The 7251-nt window shown below is 48.0% G+C and overlaps 1 non-coding gene across 1 annotated transcript; it reads right to left on the minus strand.

Annotated features, from left to right (window-relative positions):
* Positions 1–6621: 6621 nt before the first annotated feature.
* On the minus strand, positions 6622–6793 carry LOC121136020. Its single transcript, XR_005873149.1, has one exon. It is a non-coding gene; the product is annotated as a U1 spliceosomal RNA (small nuclear RNA).
* Positions 6794–7251: the final 458 nt, after the last annotated feature.

A 7251-nucleotide genomic window follows, 5' to 3' on the forward strand; every position in this document is an offset into this window, starting at 1 on the left:
GAGAAACATAGACATGGACGAACAGGTTTGTGTAGTCCCACAATGTCAGGATTTATTGACTAACCAATAAATTCACAAGCTCCATTGATTTGCGTGGCTGCCATTTGTCAAACGGTTCTGATTTCCATTGATACCTGGCCATTCATTTCCTCCCTTGACTTGCTATCCAGCCATGAACGACCTCGAACTCCCGATCCTCCTGCCTCTACCTCCCAGTGCTGGGGTTACAGGCATGCACCACCACGCCCAGAGAGAATATAGAGTTCAGAGAGGGTGCTCCAAAGTGGGAGACAGAGATCTGAACAGGTGCAGAGGCAGGTTCTGTAGGGACCAGAGGAGAAGTCTCGGGACCCACAGGTGCGGAGCCGTTCAGGCTCCGAGTTGTCAGATGCGGGTCTGGTGACAGACTGTTTAAAGGTTACTTTGACGTGGGCTGAGTGTCGTGTCAGGGGAAACTGCCCGCAGGCTGGAGACGGGCACATGCCCTTTGCTGTGGCAATTTTCCTGAATGTGGCCTGTGACAAGTGACCTGGTGACTAGTCAGTGAACCTGATATGTTTTGAGCTTGGGGTGCACCTCGTCTAGTCCCAGTTAAGGGAGCTCCATCTGGTCTGGTCTAGTTAATAAACTCACATATCTGCTGTTCTTGAGTGAGTTTGGTATATTTTCAAGTGTCGCCACTTATCGGCATAGATACTTTATTTGTCAATGTGTGCCTCCTACTGCGTGGACAGGTGATAGTTGCTGACTTGTGCAAACAAGATAGGAGTCATTCTTCCTTGGCACTTGGATTCAATACAGAGTAACTCAAGGCAAAGCTTGAGTTTTAGAAAACGGAGTCATTCTAGGCGTGGCGTACTGATTCTAGGCGTGGCATCCTGATTCTAGGTGCGGCAAGCTGATACTTAGCTGAACATAGAGTACCCAGAGCAGGCCCAGTCTGTTTTCCCCTAGCAAGCTCAAGTCCAAGTCCACTGTTTCCATTCTTAGCACTACAAAATAAAAAATAAATAAGGAAAGAAAGAAATGAAGGAAGGTCCAGAGAGGTTACCCAAGGGTTCACAGAAATGAGTGACCATACAGGGATTTGAACCCAAGTCACCTGCTTGGGGTCTTTACCTTTATTTCTTCTTTCATCTGCTAATTTTTGCTTTTTCTTCTCTTGAGTTAGGGTCTCCTGTGACTCATGCTAGCCTGGGGCTCACTCTGTCATCAGGGTTGACCCTGAACTGCTGATCATCTTGCCTTTGTCTCCCAAGTGCTGGGTTTACAGATGTGCACACTATGCCTGGCTTCCTTGCCACACTGGCTCTCCCCATCTACAATAACTCTAGGCTAAGTGGTTATTCAATACCGAGTGGTCAGCCCTAAAAACATCTGCACATGCGGGGCGGTGGTGGCGCACGCCTTTAATCCCAGTACTTGGGCTGCAGAGGCAGGTGGATCTCTGTGAGTTCGACGCCAGCCTGGTCTACAGAGCGAGTTCCAGGGCAACCAGGGCTACACAGAGATACCCTGTCTTGAAAAGCTAAACAACAACAACAAAAAAACCATACACATGCAATGCTAAATGAACCTGACAGTCTATACTTATGTATTTTATGCATGTGTACACGTCATGATAATAACTAATGAAAACAATAGAGATAATGCACCAAAATAGAAGTGGGGGATTTGAGGTAGAGCAAGGGGATCCGGGGGAGGGGAGCAGGATGTGGTAATAGGGGATCAAAGATGATCAATATATTATATACGTGTATGAAATGTCTTGATAAAACCCATTAGCTTGTACAATTAATAAGGGCTTAAAAAACGACTATGTACACATATGTAAGGTAAAGAACTTTACAACCAGAATACTTCTAAATCTTCCCTGAGGAGAAATTAGGGACATTCCAGTGGCTACATGTGGTTATAGAATTCAAAGCTCAGAGCCCCGTGATAGGGACAGTCGGCACAGTGATCATTCCTCTTAGGCCACGTCACCGGAGCTGGGCTCTGCTCCAAGTGCTTTCCATGTGTTAAGCGCACCCCTCCCAGAGGAACTCGAGGAGGCAGGCGTTTAAGAGCGTCTACCCCAGTGGGCATGCATCGCACTGTAATCCAGCACTGGGAGCCTGAGGCGTGACTGCCCTGAGCTTGAGGATGGACTACACAGTGAGTTGCAGAGTTCTGGACTAGCCTGGGCTAGAGTGAGACTCTCAAAACAAACCAAAGAACCAAAACCAACACCAATAACGAACAGCTGGCCAACAAACCCCAGATCCCTTCAAAAACCCCACACTCCCTTGTCTACAAATCCTAAAAGTAAGAAATGATCTGAAGATGAAGGATGCTCTGTGGATTTGACGTCTGTCTTAGTTAGGGTTTCTATCGCTGAGACGGAACCCCATGACCAAAAAGCAAGCTGGGGAGGAAAGGGTTTATTTGGTTTACACTTCAGCATTGCTGTTCATCACTGAAGGAAGTCAGGACAGGAACTCAAACGCGGCAGGAACCTGGAGGCAGGAGCTGATGCAGAGGCCACGGAGGGGAGCTGCTCATGGCTTGCTTCCCATGGCTTACTCATCCTGCTTTCTTATAGCACTAAGGACTAGTAGCCCAGGGATGACATCACCCACCATGGGCTGGGCTCTCCCTTATTGATCGTTAAATGAGAAAATGCCTTACAGCTGGATCTTAAGGAGGCGTTTCTTCAACTGAGGCTCCTTCCTCTGTGATAACTTTAGCTTGTGTCAAATTGACACCCTAACCCCCTCCAGTACATGTTCAAACTCAAGTGCACAGCCCGAGAGACGGTCTAGGGGCCAAGCACTGACTGCTCTTCTAGAAGACCACGGTTTGCTTCTCAACACCCACGTGGCAGCCTCCAGGGGCAGAGCATGGTTGTGGTACACCATCGTACAGGCAAACCCAGCACCCATATACATAAAATAAAAATGTTAATTAACCTGTGTAGTGGTGCACGCCTTTAATCCCAGCACTTGGGAGGCAGAGGCAGACAGATCTCTGTGAGTTCAAGACCAGCCTGAGCTATAGAGTGAGTTCCAGGCCAGCCAGGGCTACACAGTGAGTCCCTGCCTCAAAAACAACAAACAAACAAAATAAAACAAAACAAAAACAAAAAACCGCACACTCCATCATAGGCCTGGGAAGTGGCTCCGTCAGCAAAGAGACTGCTGTGAAGGCACGACGGCCAAAGTTCAGTCCCACCCTCTGGGTCAAGCCCAGTGTGGTGGCACGCACTTGTAGCCCTAGTGCCTGAGGTGAGAGAGATCTTGGGGTTCACCGGCCAGACAGCCTAGCTAATCAGTGGACTTCAGGTTCAGGGAGACACCCTGACTCAGGAAGAAATAATGTGGAAAGTGACTGAGAAAGTGACATTATTCTGTGGCCTACACACACGTGCGTTAGCACACACATGCACACAGATAAACCCTTCCGTGGTGACACAACTGACCGGAACTCACATGGAGCCCTTCCTCCGTTTTCGGTTTGTTTGTTTGCTTTTGAGGCAGGGTTTCTCTGTGCAGCCTTGGCTGTGCCGGCACTCACTCTGTAGACCAGGCTGGCCCGAAACTCAGAGCTCTGCCTGCCTCTGCCTCCTCTTGTAGGCTTACTTTCTCCCTCTTAATGTGACTGTCCAGGCTGTTTGGCTTGGTTTTGGACCTGGTTGCTGATGCTAAATCAGCCGGAGTTCCTGCAGTCACTCGTACAAACTGTGGATGAGTCATGGCCACGGTTTCAGGTGAAGATCCATCTGTGGTCACAGCTGCAAGCCCTGGCTCCGATTCAGGTGTCTTTCGCCATGGTTTTGTACTGTGCTGGAGTCCTTCGGATATGTCATCTTGAAACCTGGGTGGACTTTACAGGATGAAAGCCTGTAATCCCATTTCTTTAGAGGCTGAGACAGGAAGATCTTCAAGTTCAAGACCAGACTGAGCTACATCATGAGACTGTCCCAAAGAATCAGCATACACGAACACACACACCCCATCTTAAAAGCGGTCATGTGCCCAAATGGTCTGGATTATGAGCACACATTTAGGCTTGTGCTGTATAAAGTGACGAACAGGAGACTGGGGACTAGGTAGCATCACCAGGAGAGGGGTGGGATCTCAGGAAAGGGTTCAATTTCCCCCAATCAGAATCCACGGAGCTTGGGTGGAGAAAGCACAGGCAGAGTTGGATCCTGGTACCGGGCCTCATCTCTGACCTGCCTCTGTATCTGGGCTCCCAGGCTCCCTGGCACTGGATCCTCAGCGTCCAGAAGCCAGCATGGGCTATCAGCAGTGAATGAAGTAGGTCTGTCTGCATCAGCAGAAAGAGAAGGCCAGGGCAGAGGAGCAGTAGAGCTGTGGTCAGCACAGCCTGGCTGGGGAAAAGGGCAGCAGTCATCCGGAGAGCACCAGCTTCACAGGAAGACAGCTGCAAGATGGCTCATGGGGGTAGAGGCCTGTGCTGCCAAGTCTGACCCCTGAATTTGAACCCTGGGGACCTACATGGTGGAAGGAAAGGACTTTCTCCTGCAAGTTGAGCACGCGACCCTGCCCAAGTCCCCGGGGCCAAGCAGCTCAAAACACAGCGTATCCTTGTGAGGACTTAGTTTGCCACATGAAGCATCCTTTCACGTCTGTGCGTGCGTATGTGCGTGTACGTGTGTGTGCACTCGTGTGTGTGTTCAATATGTGCATGAGTGTGCTTTCAAGTGTGCATGTGTGTGTGAGGGTGTGAGCGCATGTGCATCTGAGCATGTGTGTGTATGTGTGTGAGAATGAGCCCATGGGCACGTGAGTGTGCGTGTGCACGTGTGCATGGGTGTGCACAGCAATGAGGGTGTGAGTGCATGCATCCAGTGCTTTCCAGCGAGAGGCATTCATTTTTCATGGCTACTGGTAATCTTGCTTGTTCTGTTAACTGATCTCCCTCCCTTTCCCTTCCTCCTTCTTAATGGTGGCAGTGCCCAGGGCCTCACACGTGCCAGGCAAATGATTTGCTGCTGAGCTGCGCCTCAGCTCCTCCCCGTGAGTGAATTCTCGGCCACTTCTTTACCCCTGGTTCTTGCTCTTTTGGGATGAGGTCTTCTGGGATCTCAGGCATGTGGAACCAGGCCTGGATAGGTTTGTGTATTTTGTATCAAGATGCAATACGGCATTTTGGCATCTCCAATACTTAGGATGGGTCTAACTTGAGCCAACTGCAAAAAACAAACAAACAAACAAACAAACAAGTGAACAAACAACTGTTGAGCTGGGCATGGTGGCGTATGCCTTTAATCCCAGCACCCAGGAGGAAAAAGCAGGAGTATCTCTGTGAGTTCAAGGCCAGCCTGGTCTACATAGAGAGTTCCAGGCCATGCAGGGTTACATGGCCAGACCTTGTCACAAAAAATTTCTGAGGTATAAATCTTAGTATAAAAAAATTATTTGTCGTCACAAAGGAATCACAGTTTCAGTACAATCTGCACATAACTTTATAGTACTTAGTATCAAAATTGACATTTCATTTTTCAAAATTGATACTATTCATCATGATGGATGGCTAAAGCAAGAAGGCTTTGTGTGGGGGTGGGGTGGGGTGGGGTGGGGTGCCCACATAAGAATCAGGGCCTTTGGTGCGGTGCCTGCACCACAAACAACTCTGAGGTATCAGGGAAAGAAAGACAAGACATCCAGCTGTTTGTACTAAGAGAATACACGTGCTGCCTTTATTGTCAGGAGAGAGAGAGAGAGAGTCTTTATTGCAAGTGCTAAGAGGTCTCTCTCTTGTAGGGAGGGAGGAGCCTTATATACAGGTTTACAGCACAGTGGGAAAAAACCCAGGTGGAAGACAGCATGTTTTCCTCCTGCTGGATGTTGATGTCAGAGGGTCAAGGACAGTGCAGGAAGCCATGACTAGAAAACAGGGTGGACTTAGACTGGAAAGCAGGAGGGACTTGTTGACTGACCAGTGACTCACAGAGACCCCGTGGGGGCTGGGGTCCAACACTTTGGATATACAGGATTTTGTTGTTGCTTGTTTGTTTCAGATAAGGTGTGTAGCCCAGGCTGATTTCACACTCAGCCATCCAGCTGCCTTAGCCTCCCAAGTGCTGTAAAAGGTGTGAGCTTTTCTGTCAGGCTCCCAACGTACACATTTCAGTTCTATTTCTTGTTTATTTCTTCGGTCCCCCCCCTGCCCCTTTGTTTTTTCAAGACAGGGTTCTCTGTGTTGCCTTGAGTGTCCTAGAATGCATTCTGTAGACCAGGCTGGTCCTGAACTCACAGAAATCCACCTGCCTCTGGGATTAAGGGCATGCACCACCACCATCCAGATAATTGTTATTTTTTAAAGATTATTTTTCATTACAAGTATGTAACATGAAAGCAGTGAACTGCAGTTGTAAGCCACTATATAGGTGCTGAGATTCAAACCCAAGGCCTCTGGAAAAGCAGCATGGACTCTTAACTGTTGAGCCATCTCTCCAGCTCTGACAGTTTTTCGCTGTGACTTAAGACATGTTGCCTTTTCATGACTCAGTTTCCCTCCACATAAAGTGGTGACTGGAGATGATTTGAGAGGAGGCAGAGAAGCAGAAACTGAGCAGAATATGAATTCTCTTTTTGTTTTTTGTTTTTTTAAAGAGGCAGAGCGAGAATGCAGTCCCCGTTAACACAAATTATGTAGTCAAGTTTCCTGAATTTGGGGGAATAGCAGCAGCCAGCATGCCCTGAGAGCAGTGGATGAACCTCGCCCTGGGAAAACCACCTCCATGATCATGGTATCCATGGTATCGTCCCTGCCAGGTAGGTATAGAATATGAGTTTTCTTTCTTTCTTTTCCTTTTTTCATTTTTTCAAGACCAGGCTGTCCTCAAACTCAGATGTTTGTCTGCCTCTGCCTCCCAAGTGCAGGGACTAAAGGCGTACGCCACCACCTCCAGAGAATATGAATTTTCAACTTAAAAACTGTATGAATTTTCAGTTAAAAATGGTGATAATCCAGGCATGGTGATACATGTCTTTAACCCAAAAACTGAAGAGCCAAGGACAGGCAGACTGCTGTGAGTTCAAGGCCAGCCTGGTCTACAAAGCAAATTCCAGAGCTACATAGTGAGATGTTGTCTCAAAAAAAATAATAGTAATAAGATCAAATATTTACTATGTACGAGGTATTGTTATTGTGGCCTGGACCTCAGTATGTAGCCCTGGTGGGTTTAAACTCATAACAACCTTTCTGCCTTGGCCTCCAAAGTACTAGGATTATGATAAT

Source organism: Mesocricetus auratus, unplaced genomic scaffold, assembly GCF_017639785.1.
Source record: "Mesocricetus auratus isolate SY011 unplaced genomic scaffold, BCM_Maur_2.0 Super-Scaffold_100046, whole genome shotgun sequence".
NCBI classification, from domain to species: Eukaryota; Metazoa; Chordata; class Mammalia; order Rodentia; family Cricetidae; genus Mesocricetus; species Mesocricetus auratus.